This window comes from Haemorhous mexicanus, chromosome 10 (genome assembly GCF_027477595.1).
Source record: "Haemorhous mexicanus isolate bHaeMex1 chromosome 10, bHaeMex1.pri, whole genome shotgun sequence".
Taxonomy (NCBI): Eukaryota; Metazoa; Chordata; class Aves; order Passeriformes; family Fringillidae; genus Haemorhous; species Haemorhous mexicanus.
The window spans coordinates 26,125,170-26,138,521 of NC_082350.1; the positions used below are offsets into that span (position 1 = coordinate 26,125,170).

The 13,352-nt window shown below is 49.4% G+C and overlaps 1 protein-coding gene across 19 annotated transcripts in view; it reads right to left on the reverse strand.

The window, feature by feature from the left end:
* Positions 1 to 13,352, reverse strand: part of MBNL1 (muscleblind like splicing regulator 1) — a 66,786-nt gene that overhangs the window by 50,613 nt on the left and 2,821 nt on the right. For 4 of the 19 annotated variants that reach the window (XM_059855905.1, XM_059855900.1, XM_059855908.1 and 1 more), the window contains exon 1: positions 12,287 to 12,437. The exons of 2 other annotated variants lie outside the window; for them this stretch is intronic. The gene's annotated coding sequence lies outside the window, so the exon portion shown is untranslated. Of the gene's footprint in view, positions 1 to 12,052; positions 12,185 to 12,286; positions 12,438 to 13,352 lie in introns of those variants that run through there. 13 more of the 19 variants (XM_059855906.1, XM_059855913.1, XM_059855907.1 and 10 more) reach the window with 6 other exon arrangements.

Sequence of the window (13,352 nt, forward strand, 5' to 3'; positions counted from 1 at the left end):
CTCCCCAAACTGTGTTTTACTCCCAGGTTTGTAATAAGTTTTCTGTTAGGATTTGGACAATCACCCACTCAGAGAGAAAATCTTCTCCTGCTGAGGTCAGTGACACACTTGTGACTGCACTAACTAATTCCACCCTTCCTTCTTCAGGCTGCCACCCACAAAAAGAAAAGCATCACTCCAAGGAGCTGATGCCTCGAAGGTAAATCTTCAGGACACAAAGAAATACTAGATGTATATATTGTATGAACAGTTACTTGAAGAAAAAGTGTTTTGTCATAGTTTGTTGTCTACCTGAAAACAGCCAGAAATGTCAGCTTTAAAAATAGCCTTTGAGCAGAAATAAAGCCTGACGTCAGACCAGAGGTTTATCTTCTATATCCACTAAATAAAGGAAGATGTTAGCATAGAATTATCCTTTTTTATCTGCATAAACTATTTTCCCATCCCTTGGAAATTCTCTTGTGATACTCACTCAGTCACTAAGGAGTCCCCAGCAAGCTTCACATGGTAGAAGATACACTGTCTGCAAAACCCAGCTGATACATGTGACGTCTCCTCTGGGCTGTCGCTGATATGGTGGGAACGACTGTAACAAATCCAGAGGGAGAACCATAGGGAAAGGACAGGAAAAGGATTGAACTTCTTCTTTTTCATTCAATTGAAACTGATTGAGGGGCTGGCGGTTTCTAGACCCCACCCAGCAGAGCAGTCAGTACTAAAGACTCTTGTGATCCACAGGTGGATTTTAAAGCTCACCTTTTGAAATCTGGAAGCATTTGCCACTTGTCTTGGGAATACTGCAACATTGGCTTGGGCAAGGCAGAACCTTGCCTTGACTGAATATCGAGCTACAAGGATTGAAAGCAAATTAAAAAGTGATTCTCAGAAGAGACAGAAGAGAGAAATAACACTGAGGAGTCATTCCTTAGGAGGGTAACAGAGATGACTTAGTTGTCTCCTGAGCTGGGTCAATGAAAATGATTAAGAAACAGCCTCACAAATCAATGGAAAGGTTACCTGGAAATGTCCAAGAAAGTGAATCTGACACAGAAGAGACTCCTGTTACTTCCCCTTATTGCTAAAAAGAAACGTGCAGACTGATTAACAATGCATTTCCCCCCTCATTACAGTCTTTGACACAAAAATAAGGTAACTCCCTGCACTGAGAATCACTCCCAAAGAGGCATTGTTTTCACTGTTCCTGTAACTGGGGTTGCTGGACATCCCTGTTTGTCTCAATTCACACACGTCTCTCAAGGAAAGATGTAGAAAGCTGGGCAGGCAAGAAGCCCAGCACTGAAGGAGAAGATGGCAGGGAAGAATGCTATTTTTATGCTTAGAGAAAGTGGAAGCTGAAAACACCAGTCTCAATGACATGAGAACTGTCAGCAAGAACAGATAATTACACAACGTGAATTCATCCTCATGACAATGACTCTAATGAGATAGGAAATGGAATAAAATCAATATTCTATTTACACTGACAGGGCAGTCTCAAAGCTTGAAATTGCCAAATGTCTGTCTTTTAAATCAAGGAACACAAAATTACTGACTCCTTACAGTATTTTCAAAACACCTCTGCCAAACTCAAAGTTTACCAATAACATATCTCAATATAAAATTTGGAGGAGATACAGCAATTACTCCATGGCACAACTGAGGGATATAATTATAGCACTGTCACAAAATTAAGCTGAAACAATGAGCTAATTAACATCTTGTCACATAACAATATAGGACTGGATAAAGGAAAATATTCTTTAGTAAAATGCAGCTGAAGATTGTCTCACACTCTGGGCTGCACCCGCTGCTCCCATAGGACAGCATGGAAATGGAAGATGATTCCTTTTACAATTTTGTACTTTTGTATGTTTCAGGAAAAAATGGGAGTGCAAAGGCAGGAGAGAGAGCAGCCAGCTCTAGAGCAGGACTGCCAGGGTACTGTAGCTGGGCTGGATTTCACAGCTCCCCAACCCAGCAACCTGGGACTGGGAGCCTGGTAAAACTGCAAGCCCATGTTAGCTTTGAGCTACTAAGTGCCACACCAGATTAGTAAAAAACTGCCAACACTGCTTCTATGACGCAGATATTTTGCATGACACACAGAGTTTTAGTACTACTACTAGTAGTAGTAGTGTTTTAAAGGTTTTTTCTGTACTGTTTTAGCTCTGACAGACTTTCCTGGTGCAACCTCCCACTGACTTCAGTGGCTCCTCCAGCACATCCCCATCAGACATGGTTTTTATCTTGAGTCTATTTCACAGTTTCTGAAACTGTTTTAGCAGAACCACCTAACTGTGATATTCCATCTGAATTTAACACACCCAAGTGTACTCAGTTCATGAAAACTTGATAAATAATGAAAAAAGAGGCAACATGTTGTACACTGCATGCCCCAGCCACATGCAGAAATCAGGAATTGCCCCAAGATTTCCATCCCTAATGAAACTGTGAGCCAATTCCCACCAGCAGCACATGGGCACTGACATACAAATCCCACAGCCCAATCCTCTCTTACTTTAGATTACAGTAATGCTATTTTCAAGTCAGAAAGCTACACTGCAAATTCCATAAACCCTCTTACCTTTAAGGAGCAGACAGTTACGGATTAACTGCTCTTGCTGTAATATTAAAAAATTAAAGTCAAGAAACATGCCTGCTGATTTTTTTTTTAATAACCTGGGGTATATATCAATCTGTTACAGAATTTGAGACTTCAGGGACACAGGGGATTCGCAGTTTGACAGCATTAGCTGGATATGTATTTCTGAGCAAGAACAGGCACAGGCCAGGCCCTGTCTCGGACGAGGATGTGGCACACAACCTGTTACTCTGTTCTTGCAGCTAAGTCAGGGACACAAAATGGGCAAGGCTCTGCCTTTAATCCACTTTTCATCAATTTATGTATTACAAAGTATTTACATATCCATCCCCACCCACCCTGAAGTCGCAAATACCGCTTCTGGTAATAAAACATATTTGCACTGTAATTCCCTTGCCATAACATTCACATAATGTATTTTAGAAATGAGCAGTTCTGTATTATCCTGGCACAGGGGAATTCCGACCATAAAAGAAGTGACATTGCCCAAGCAAGCCTTAAAAGAAGTTGTTTATCTTTAAAAATAACAGTAATCTAGTGATTTAAGTTAAAATTCCAAGAAGTAACAAAATGAACTGAAAAAAACAAAACCTGCTTTATTAAAATCAGTTTTATTTTCTTGTTCTAATAGTAATTTTAAACATGTTTCTATACAAAGGCTTTTGAGAGGCCATAATAAATCAACTATGCACCCTTCCAAAAACTACAAGCTATTTATTAAGCCGACTCTTGCACATTTTGTTTGATTAACTGCAAATGTACACAAGCCAAGCAAGGCAGGAGAGCAGCAGGATGACCACGGCAGCGGGGTCAGCCCAGGAGCAGGCCCCCAGCCCCGGCGCCTCCCCGGGCAGCACAGGGTGCAGGAACGGACCACTGCACCTGTAAAACCTCCCCTGCTCTGCACCCTGCAGGTGTGACTCAGGCTCACTAAGAGCACAAAATTACTGACTGTAATTTTGCTCATGCCTGTCTCGGTGGCAGTGGCTGCGGGGTGTTGTCCTCAAGAACAGCCACATGGCAAACCCCAGGATGAGTCCCAAAGCCCAGATTCAGTGCCAGGAGGCACCTGCAGCAGCAGCAAAGAGGCAGAAACTGTCCCATAGGGACAGGTGATTTCCAGCTGCACGTGCATGTATGAATTTATATAAAACACGATGATTAGCATCATCCATAAAAAGAATCCCTACAGAAAAAAAAAAGACACATCTATGACTCAGCAAGAGAAGGAACTGCTTCCCTCTGACACCAAATTCAGCTGATGCTGAAGGTTTCAGCAGAAGTGACCCGGAGGAGCTCTCACTGGTGAGAGGTGCAGCAGACACCAACCCCGGCTTCCCACGGGTCTGATGCCTGAACACCTCCAGTACTGCAAGGGAAAACAGACCAGCACCTCAGTACTGCTCAGTTCCCCCTTCCCTTCCTCATGCAGCTGCCATGTGGCCCTGGTGCAAAGGGTGGCTCTTCCTTCCCCAGAGACAGCTGGATAAAGCAGTGGGGAAAAGGAGTCCTGAGGGACCGCTGCAGACAGCAGTGGATCAGGACATACACATGGTCACTACTAACATTATTAATTTATTAATAGTACCACTTCCTCCAGATAATAAGCTCCTCCCCTTGGCCTCACTAACTCATCCCTGGCTGGGCCACTCCTCCTACCTTTGCCCACATCAAAACTCCAGATTTCAAAGTTCTTGCCTGTTCACATGACAACCACTTTGTTAGAACAATAATTTCGAGTCAGGTGTCTGGATGCAGCTACCACATCCCTGCACACACCAAATTAACTAGCAAGATTAAATCTGAACCTAATTACCGGGAATAGAACAGGCCATTCATGTCACGTGCTCCACACTGGCGTGTGGTCCTGCTCCTGGTGACAATGCCAGCAGCTCTCCTGGCCCTGAGGACACATGCACCACAGTGGGGCACGATTCCATGGGGGACACCTTGCTGCTCTCTGCCTAACAGGCACACTCCCAGGAAGGCCCTTGGGAGTTATGGCAGTCATGGATTGCTTCATCTTGCATCTGACTTGAGGGCGACCGAAAAGGGACGCGAGTCCCGCTCATGAGGAACTCGTTACACCGAGCTCTGCTGGCAGCAGCCCTTAGAACTGGTCACTTCAGCTCAGCCACGGCGAGCTACAGCAATGCAGGGACAATCACACTTCTCCCCAGGGACCAGAAAATTACCTGGGAGTGAGGGACAGCAGAGTAGTTCAGTTTGGACTGAAGGACTGCTGCCCAAGTGGCAAACCAGCGCCCTGGCTCTGCGGCATGGCCAAGCAGTGCCAGGCACACACCCCCGAGGAAGGACCGGGAGTCCCACACCTCTGAAACCATGCCAGCATCACAGAGTGGCAGCACTGCCATGCTGGGGACACCTGGAGCAGGGAGGTACTGCCAGCTCAGTGCAATGACGACACTGCCCGACTCGCTCACCGACATGAATCACGGCAAGGACAGTCCTGAAAACACTCCAGCATCTGCTGTGAGACAGGAGACACAGCCGCCTGCATTTGCATTCACAGCTGTCTGTTTCTCAGGGAATCTCAGATCCAAAATAGAGCACTTTGAGCACTTTCAGTGCTTTGATTCATTCTGGCCTTACATTTAATTTATGTTTATAATCACATCCTTCCAGGATAAGAGAAACTTGTACGACTTCTCAGAAAATACAAGGAATCTATATAATTTATTTAATTAGTTACATAAGAATCTAAACCACAGAGAATGGGATTTTTAATTCTCTCTGCCCTGTCACCACCTGAGCTATCAGAGATGACTGTTATACACTAAATATAAAATGATTTTTCCATACACAGCAAAACTAAACCAGTTTAGGAGACGCTTTCCTTGACCTAACAGAGATCCTTACATATACAATGCTCAGCAGCACAGAAACACTTACTGCTGTGATCAGTTTTGGATCGTGACCAATCTCACGCAAACTAAACAAATACACGCGTCTTCAGGTAGCAAGCAAAAGCTCCAAATTAGTCACTGGTATTAAAAAGAAGTAATAAAAACTGCATGACTTTTATTTTAGGAAATAAGTGGGAAATATCTTTGAGGCAAGTTTTCAAGCAGTATTTGCTTTAGTATATTGTTACGCTTGTTCATTTTGAATTATGACATGTACACAGCTAACAGTAACCATGAGAAACAAGCCTCTAAGAGCCCCTGTTCAGAACAGCCTCTCTGCACACAACCTCAGCCAGCAGAGCTTCTACCATGCAGGGGACAAGTCACAAAGAGGCTCCTGAGCTGGGCTGGTCCCTGCGCGGCACAGCAGTGCCATTGACACTGTCCCTTAGGACTTCTCACACAGAATACTCTATCCTCTGCTTGGGTTCTCCTCAATGTGTCCCTTTTCCATTAACACAGCAAGCTACCCAAATTAAACCCAATGAAGGAATTTTGGGAAAACCTCAAAAGATCACTGTTTTCCTTGTATTTTCCTTCCTACCTTTAAAAGCCATTTTAAAACACCAAGAATGAAGGTTTACATTTCTACTCTTACACAAAAAACAGAAACAGAGATATTTGGAAAACAGATTATATTCCAAGAAATAACTTAAGAAAACCTAGCTTTTATAAAAATGGTGATTAAAGGCAGAAGTTGCAGAATGCTCAGAAGTTGTAGCAAACAAACCAAATCCAAAGTAATAATTTTGTCAGTCATGCAGAAAAATTAGCGAAAGAAGTTCAAATGCTTATATTTCTGTTCCACCATTGGCTGTATTTAATTATAAGAATTGAACAGAGCTGTGTCTACTTTTCACAACAAAAATCACATCATTAAATATTTATTTATTGAATATATTTGCACATAAATACAGGAGCTCAATAAAACGTTGATAAGCAGCAAACAAGATATCTGCCCAAGGACTTCATTCCCAAGCAGTCTGCAAAGCTCCAGCACCACAGCAAGTGCTTGCACTCCCAAAACAACATTTTTAACTGCTACACATCAAAAAGCTGAAAAATACATAATTACATTATCAGGATCACGGACTCACTACCTCGGGTTTTTCACTGCTTGAAAGAAGGCCCAAAGTCCACTGAAGTTGTGCCTATGTTTGGAGCATGGAAGCATTCATGGCCCAGGTAAAGAGAATCAGACTTGGCTGAAAACCAGAGGTGGGCACACAGAGTCAAGAATGCTGCCCAGGCACTAATAAACTCTTCCACACGCTAGAATCAACATTTTTGTTCAGATTTTTTTCGAAGCTTCGGAGAGCCACAGAAGAAAAAAGGGAGAGTTTATTTCTCCCCAGAAAGCCCTGCCGTGTTTATCAGGAGCTTCCTTCCATGGAAGGAGCCAGAGGCACAGGCAGCACTGAAACACCGGCCAGCGCGGCCCAGGGGAGCGGTGAGGAAGAGGAAGGGCGGGTGGCCCTGGCAGCAGCCGACACCTCCTTTATATGGCCAATCCAGGCCCGCTGCTGTGCCTCCAGCTTGGCAACCTGCTCGGAAAGCCTGACCCACGTGCCCGGGCAGCCCGGCCGCTCCTCTGCCCGGGGAGCGCGGGGCTCAAAGGCTCCGCACCTCGGGTGCGTGCAGACCCAAGCGACACGGCAAACTCCGCGCGCTCCCACACGCAATGTACTCACTTTTAAAGGAAAAGCTTTATCTCCTCGAGCCGGGTACTGTCACTGCAGTGCAGATATCGCCACTGCAGCGCCACGGCTCCAGCAGCCTCGGGAGCACATCCCCCGGGGCCCCGGCCGCCCGCAGCCCATCCCTGCCGGCCGCCGGGGCAGCCTGGCTCACAGAGCGCACTCACGGGAGCGCCCAGGGCCCCGAACGGCTGAGCCGGGCGCTTCTGACTGCTATCCCTTTTTTAGAAGGCAAAAATTCCAATTAACTTCTCTGGAAGCAGGATTGGGCCGAGAGCCCAAAAATGCTCTGGGTTCCCAAGTCCTTACTCACTGCTCGCAGTTGGACTCGCCGCCGCGGGAGACAGCAACGCAGCAGGAATGTGCGGAGCTGCTGCGGGAGGGCTTGGGAGCCCGGGCCCAGCCCGCTCCTCCAGCCTGCGCCCAAGCCCCGCCAGGGCTGTACGTGCTGCAGTAAATACCAGCCATGTACGGTACAAACGCTGCCCTCGGCCTCCCGGGCCATCCGCACGGGGGAATGCAGATGCCATCAGCCGCCTCCTGTGCAGGCTCTGCAGGCAGACCTGAACCCACAGCCACCCGAGGCAGGACACGCTATTTATAATGCTTTCAACATTTCACTTTTCTCTGCAAATAATGCCTGCTCCAAGTTCAAGTCCAAGGCATATTTTGCCTTGCCAGATGATCTGCGACCGTCTCATGACTTATTACATTGTTATCGCTGCTAAGCTGAGCAAACAGGGCTGCTAAGTCTATTAATCTTCTGAAACACGAAGTCTGAAACTGCAGAAACAAAACATCTCACTACAAGATACATAAAATGTGCTATAGAGAGATAAGGGGGGAATTCAGTGCACGCTCTGTTAAGTTTTTCCAGCGCCACTGCAAGCAAGACTGACGCACTTTTGCAAGAGCCGACTCTGGATGTAACACCAACAAGTTACATAAGGGAAAAGAAATTCCTTTTACAAGAGCAGCCTGCCCCAGGGCGGACAGCGAGGTACACTTCCCACAGGAAAACCTGGGCACTCAGCAGGCGCTGGAACTGCCACCTGCACATTCACAAGAAGGACTGATAAAAGGAGCCCAGCCCAGCCAGGCTAACCACGGCGGGCTGTGCAGGAGCTCTGAAATACATCCAGGCCTTTGGTGTTTAGAGCAACCTATCTAGTATTTATTGCTTTTTATTCTGTGGAAATCCACTCCATTCAGCTATTCATATACACCTTGCATATTTATGTACCAGAATATTTTTCTGAGAAAACAAGTATTTGGCCTATTTCTCCAAAGCAAAGGTCCCAGAACACACAGGAGTCATACACTTTATCACAGTGCTCAGATCAGGCCAGCTCCAGGAGGTGGCGGGGCTTTGGAAGGACAGACAGACCCAAGCTGAGCTGGCCCATTCCCCAGGCTGGGCTAATGCTGGTCATGCACTTGCCTCATGGGAATTATAATCTGGCTACACAAAACTCAGGCCCAGCTGCATTGTCCTCAGGCCTGGCTGCCTCAGTTTCCCTGTACAAGCTGTACATTCAAACCAAAATGAACTCAAACTGCAGGATTTTGCACCCTTTTGACAGAAGTGCTGTCAACTTACACACCGCTGCTGCTCTTACTAATTTGTACCAACTGCAATTTTACCTCCAAAATTTTAAGCTTAATCAAGTTGAGCTGTGAGAACTCGAGTCAGATTTTACTACGGATAGATTATACCTATTGCAAACTTTTTTTGTTCCCAGCTACTTGGAACAAAGATATTTTGGATAAAAATATTCTTCTATAATTATTAGATGCACATAATCTGAAACATGGACTGTTTCACAGGGTAGAAGTTGACACAAAGTGGACATTAAAAAAAAATAATTGACCCCTTAGGAAAAGCAATTCTTCTGATAGACAGTGGGACTTCACTCTGAGGTCAGCACACATCAAACCCAGTGCCCAGACTGCCCCATGGGCATAGGAAACCTCGTATCTGTCAGCCTGCCCCAGCTCAGGGTGCTGCTGTCACTCTCCTGCTGCTGCCTCTGAAACTGCTGAACAGACTTCAGAGCATCTTCAGAACAGCAGAACTTACTGCTGGTTTTGAATGCACAGATCAGGGCAAACCAACATTTGTCTCTGGCTTTTTACTCTGAGCTTTTTACTGACTAGGACACTCCCCCTGCACAGAGTGCTGAAGGGAGAGGGGGCTCCAGCATCCTCACAGGAACCACACAAAGCCTTCACCTCAGAACCCGTACATTAACTGTATTTGCTCATCTTAGGATGTACTGAAGTTTCATCACAACCACAACATGGTTTTAATAATCCCTTCTCTTTCCTGGTTAATTGCTGGGAACTCTCTTTGACACTAATGGAATTGCAATTGCACAGATTCATAGCAGAGCAGGCTCCAAATATCGCTGAGGACAGCACTCAAACACATTTACATGTTTATTCTTTTGGTAAATAACTATGGGGCAGGAGGGAAGAAACGTTGTTTACTTTGCTGCATAACTTGGGAAACTAAGCTGACAGTACACAGTTGTTAATAAAATTAAATTTAAAAATAATAATCAGAGGCAACTGCTCTAATCCTTAAGGCACACAAACAGCAGAGACCACAAGTCATGCAAGGGAAGGGAAAGCCCCCTGTGTAGGGCTGGGCACAGCAGGACACACTGAAGTGTAGGAATTCCCAGGGAAGCAATTGAACTCTGACAGATCCTCCCTCTCCCTTCCCCCCAGACAGGAGTAGTAGCAGGAATTTGCTGATAAACTCATAGTTGCAAAAATCATCCTTGGCATGAACATAAATCATAAGGAATGGGAACAGAACTTTTCCTGCAGTTTTACCTTAAGGAGCTGGCCTTAGCTAACATGCTGTTTACAGCATTCCCATCGAAAATATGCCTAAGGAAAACATCCATTAAGCCTTTGAAAGTAACGGAGTTACCACAAGGCCTTTTACAACCCAACATGCATGACTTCCTCAGTGTCAGAAAACGATGTCTGCAGATTATCCACCAGTTCCTGAGCAGGAATCATCCACTATTTAGGAATCAAGAGGTGCTGAGGCTCATTCCCCCTAATTACAGGCATTCCTGTGTCACTACCACCTCCCCACTGACGCTGAAGCAGCAGAATAAAACAAGTACTCAAAGGAAATAAAAACAGGGAGGGAAGCTTGTGATTTAATCTGAGCTGACCATCAGATCTTCATCTACACCACAGGTGTGAGAACCTTCCTGTGGCCACAGAAACTCCCCTGGACAGTGAGGTGAAACCATGAGGCTTTTACAGCCTGTCTGCTCTGGGCAGCCAAAGCCTGGCCCTGCAGGGCAGCACCCTCCCACGGCCAGGGTGTGCTCCAGCTGTTTGCTGGCACCCACCAACATCTCCTGGATGTCACCCTTGTACTGCAGGCTTCCAGCACAGGCAGCTCCAAGGACAGTCAGAGCAGCACCTGATGCAGGGATGGAGCAGGACATGGCTGGGACGTCGCACCAAGGCCACGGAATGGGGCATTCACCTGCCCTTCACAGACCCCTCAGAGGACAGACTGCAGGAGTGCACCACAGATTCTGCCACCCAGGGGGAATAAGGCTGGAGGCAGCTGTGGGATACACCCCAACTGGCTATTGGCCATGCCTGCTTTCAGCCCAGAGCAGAGAGATGCCCAACACCTCTGGTTCCTGCAGTGGCACATCCCAACCTTCCATATGCAGCAGTCCTGTCACCACTGCAGTGAGCACGGGGTTACCAACCCTTTCATTTCTTCCTCTTTTATCTACTTTAAATTATCATAATACTGCTCTATGCCAGTGGGCCTGCCCAGGGTCAGTGTCACATGCAGCCAGCCCGAGGGAAGCCTGCAACCTCTCCTCAGCTCTCACCCCAAACTTCCCCTGCAGCAACAAGTGCCATCGGTTAATTATTCATTATGCAAATAATTTCCTTGTCACTTTGGAATATGTTGTCATTTCATTAGAACCCCTTCTCTGTAGTGCAAAAAAAAAAATATACAACTCAGTTAAGTTATTCACCATTACTATTCATTACTTCATCCCTCTTTCCCGTTACATCCCTTCCCTGAACCTGCTCTCCTGCACTTCATTATCTCTGTCACCCCCGTCCTGCTCCTTCCTTTCTCTGGGGCATATATTCCCCACCTCAAAAAAATCACCAAAAGAAATTATTTCTTTCTAAAACAGACAATCAATTTTTTTTCCAAGACAACCATTTTACACAAACATCCCTGCATTTTCCTCTTCCACTATACCAGCGTCTTAACAAACCGACTTGTTTGCACCTGCAAACCAAAGTTCGGAATTCAAGAACTTTCTCCAAAAATGAAACAAAAAGCTCTCTTTCCGTCACGCTACGGCGGCAGCTGCCGGGGCCAGGCCGTGCGGTGAGGGCGCACGGGGCGCTGCCGCCCGCCCCGCCGTGTGCTGCTCCCGCACCGCCGGGCTCCCCGCCGCCCTCGGACCCGCACCGCGGTACCGGCCCCGCCGGCACCCACCGCCCCGACCCACGGCCGAGCCCCGGCCCGGCGCTGCGGAGCCGCCGCTCGCCCCGCGGCCGGGCGGCTCCGGGCGGGGACCCGCGTGGGGAGCCCCGCGCCGGGCGCTGCCGCAGGGACGCGCGGTCACCGGGGCCGCGCCCCGGCCGCCGCTCCGGCCCCTGCCGCAGGACGGTCGCTGTCCCCGGCCCGCCGAGCGCAGCGGCGCTCCCCCCTTCCCCGCGGAGCCCGGCGAGCCCCCCTTCCCGCGGAGCCGCCCCGCAGGGCCGCTGCCCGCCTCCCCCGCCGCCGGGCCCGGCCTGGCCGCCGCACTCACCCCGGGCCTGCCGGCGGGGCCCTGCCGGCGCGGCCCGCCCGGCTCAGCGGCTCATGCTGACGGTGCCGCGGGCGCGGCGGGCGGAGGCAGCGGCGGCCCGGGCTCCCCGCGCCAGCCCCGGGCCCGCTTCCGCCGCCGCCCCCGCCCCGCCCGGAAGCGCCACCCGGCCCCGGCCCCGCCGGCAGCCCCGGGCCCGCGGGGAGCCCGGCCCGGCCCCGGCCCGGCCGCGCTCACCTAATCCCGGTGCGGCCTCCGCGCTCCGGGCACCGCGGGAGCGAGGGGGAAGGCGCGGAGCGGGGCGGCGGCGCGGCGGGCTGCCCTCCCCCGGGGCCGCCCTCCCTCATCCTCCCTGCGGCGGAGCGGCCGGCGCCTCATGAGTCACCGAGCCCGGGCCCGCACACGTGCCCGGCCCCGCCGCCTCCGGCCGGGGGAGGCACGGCAGGGGCGGCCTGGGGGCGGGCGGCGCTGCCCGCGGCCCGGCCGTGTCCGCAGAACGCCCAGCGCGATGGCTCCAGACCCCCCCAACGCCGTTCCTGAGGACACGATCCTCTAGGCATTTGCTTCCCAAAGCAGGCAGAAGGACCCTGCTTTCCTCCCGGTTCCCGCTCTTCCTTCATTTTAGCGAGAGCAGCCGCTGCAGAGGGGTGGTTCTGCCGGCTGCTGCGGGGGCTGGCAGGGCTCGCCCGGCACCCACCATCAGCAGCTCACCGCTCCCTGGCCCTCCAGGCAACAGGTCGGCTCTGCCCCGGCCCAGGGCACGTGTCGGTCCTGCCGTGTGGGTGACACCGAATGCGGAGTGCAGAAAAGGACACGCAGTAGTCTAGATTAGCCAGAGGTGTATCGGTGTGTCCCCTGCCAGGACGCGCACGTAGGGCCATGTGCAAAGGGCTCATCAGACCCCTGTGGTGCTAACCACAGTTTAGGAAAGACAAACAAACTGAAAAGAGACAAGGAAAGAGACAAAGAGTTCCTCTCCAGTGTCACATAGTGTTAAACATCTTTTAACACAGACACATAAGCAGTGGATTATGTTTTGTAATGACAAATAATTCCTTACTTGACTTTGGGAGACAGATTTTTTTCCCTGGTCTCAAGATCTAACTCCAGCTGCTTCCTTCATGAGGCTTTTTGTTCTATTTGACAGCCTGGAGGGGATATAACTAACTTTGCTTTTCTTGTGCTCTAATCACCCCTGCAACGGAGCAGGCAGCACTTTGGAAACAGACTGGGTTTAGTGAGCATCCCTCCTCAGAGCTGCCCGGCCTGGGGAGCATCCAGGTGTGCCACATGCCCGAGGGAG